The sequence below is a fragment of the Chiloscyllium plagiosum genome, chromosome 2 (genome assembly GCF_004010195.1).
Source record: "Chiloscyllium plagiosum isolate BGI_BamShark_2017 chromosome 2, ASM401019v2, whole genome shotgun sequence".
In the NCBI taxonomy this organism is placed as follows: Eukaryota; Metazoa; Chordata; class Chondrichthyes; order Orectolobiformes; family Hemiscylliidae; genus Chiloscyllium; species Chiloscyllium plagiosum.
In genome coordinates this window covers 9,197,958-9,200,804 of record NC_057711.1, presented here as the reverse complement: position 1 = coordinate 9,200,804, position 2,847 = coordinate 9,197,958, and positions in this window count along the sequence as shown.

Here is a 2,847-nt window from a genome sequence, read left to right as displayed (position 1 = left end):
GTTTGTGTGTGTGTGTGTGTGTGTGGTAGGTGGGGGGGGGTGGGGGCGGCATGAGTAACATCTTGCCGAAAGTCAATAATTAGTTCTTTGGTTCTGCCAGCATTGAGAGCTAGGTTGTTCTCAGTGCACCATTTTTCCAGGTCTTTTACCTCCTGTCTGTAGTCTGTTTCATCGCCATCTGAGATTTGAACGACTATGGTGGCGTCATCAGCGAACTTGCAAATGGACTTAGTCTGATATTTGGCGACGCATTCATGGGTATACAGTGAGTACAGGAGGGGGCTGAGTACACAATCCTGGGGAGCTCCAGTGTTGAGTGTTAGTGAGGATGCAATATTGCCCCAGTCTTCACTGACTGTGGCCTGTGGGTCAGGAAATTGAGGATCCAGTTGCAGAGATTAGATTAGATTAGATTACATTACAGTGTGGAAACAGGCCCTTCGGCCCAACAAGTCCACACCGACCCGCCGAAGCGCAACCCACCCATACCCCTACATTTACCCCTTTTACCTAACACTACGGGTAATTTAGCATGGCCAATTCACTGACCTGCACATCTTTGGACTGTGGGAGGAAACTGGAGCACCCAGAGGAAACCCACGCAGACACGGGGAGAATGTGCAAACTCCACACAGTCAGTCGCCTGAGGCGGGAATTGAACCCGGGTCTCTGGCGCTGTGAGTGGGGTTTAGTCCAAGATCACAAAGTTTAGTAATCAGTCTCGAGGGGATAATAGTGTTGAAGGCTGAACTGTAGTCAATGAGTAGGATTCTTAATTAGCTGTTCTTGGTGTCAAGATGTTCTAGGGAAGAGTGAAGGGCAAGTGATATGGCATCTGACATGGATCTGTTGGTCCAATAGGCAAATTGGAGTGGGTCAAGAGTAGTGGGGAGGCTGGAGTTGATTAATGCCATGACCAGCCTTTCAAAGCTCTTCATAACCACTGAGGTTAGTGCCACTGTGTGGTAGTCATTGACTACTTCCTGGGATTCGAACATACGTCTCCAGAATGTTAGCCTGGAGCTCTTGGTTTTTAATCCAGTGACATTTTCCCGATGCCCCAGTTCATCCAACTGTCTGCCTGTTGTCTTCCCCAGAAAGTGTGGAGAGTCATTGAGTTTATTCAAAGCACCAGTCACAGCATTAAGTACATGGGTTGGGACATCGTGTTGTAGCTGTACAAGATATGGGTAAGGCCACATTTGGAGTACTGTGTAAAAGTCTGATCAACCTGTTATAGAAAGGATGTTATTAAATGGGAAAGTGTACAAAAAAGATTGACAAGGATGTTACTGAGACTGGACGGTTGAGTTATCAGGAGAGGCTGGATAGGCTGGGACCTTTTTCCCTGGAGCGTCGGAGGCTGAGGTGTGACCTTATAGAGGTTTATAAAATCGTGACGGGGTAGAGATAAAGTGAATAGCTGACGTCTTTTCCCAGGGTAGGGGAGTGCAAAACTAGCTGGCATAGTTTAAGATGAGAGGGGAAAGATTGAAAAGGGACTGGACGGGCAACGTTTTCACGGGGAGAGCGGTGCGTTTTTGGAACTAGCTGCCAGAGGAAATGTTCAAGACAAGTACAATTACAGCATTTACCATTCACTTGGACAGGTACATGGATAGGAGGGTTTAGAGGGATATGGGCCAAATGCAGGCAAATAGAACTAGGAGAAAGTGAGGACTACAGATGCTGGAGACCAGAGTTGAAAAGTGTGGTGCTGGAAAAGCGCAGCAGGCCAGGCAGCATCCGAGGAGCAGGAGAATCGAGGTTTCGGGCATGAGCCCTTCTTCGGGAATGGAACTAGTTCAGATAAGATGACCTGGTTGACAGGGACGAGTTGGGCCGAAGGGTCTGCTTTCTTGCTGTGTGATTGTATGAGTCCATGGCTGACACAGATTTTCATGAGCAAGTGTGTCAAGAGCTGGAGGGGACAGACACGAAAGTGAGTTTGAGCCCACAACCAGATCAGCCATGACCTGACTGAATGGCAGAACAGGATCCAAGGCCTGCTCCTAAGTCCTCCATTCCTGTAAATGGGACATCACAGAACATAGAACATAGGACAAAGATCATAGGACAATACAGCGCAGAACAGGCCCATTGTCCCTCAATGTTGCACCAGCCTGTGAACTATTCTCAGCTCGTCCCCCTACACTATCCCATCATCATCCATGTGTTTATCTAAGGATTGTTTAAATCTCCCTAATGTGGCTGAGTTGACTACATTAGCAGGTAGGGTATTCCACGCCCTTAACTACTCTCTGAGTAAAGAACCTGCATCTGACATCTGTCTTAAATCTATCACCCCTCAATTTGTAGTTATGCCCCCTCGTACACGCTGACATCATCATCCTCGGAAAAAAAACTTTTACTGTCGACCCTATCTAATCCTCTGATCATCTTGTATGTCTCTATCAAATCCCCCCTGAGCCTTCTTCTTTCCAATGAGAACAGACCCAAGTCTCTCAGCCATTCCTCATAAGACCTTCCCTCCAGACCAGGCAACATCCTGGTAAATCTCCTCTGCACCTTTTCCAATGTTCCACATCCTTCCAGTAATGGGGTGACCAGAACTGTACACAATATTCCAAGTGTGGCCGCACTAGCGTTTTGTATAGTTGCAGCATGATATTGCGGCTCCGGAACTCAATCCCTCTGCCATGAAACCTAACACACTGTATGCCTTCTTAACAGCACTATCCACCTGGTGGCAACTTTCAGGAAGCTATGTACATGGACTCCAAGATCCCTCTGCACATCCACACTACCAAGAATCTTTCCATTGACCCAGTACTCTGCCTTCCTGTTATTCTTCCCAAAGTGCATCACCTCACATTTAGCTGCATT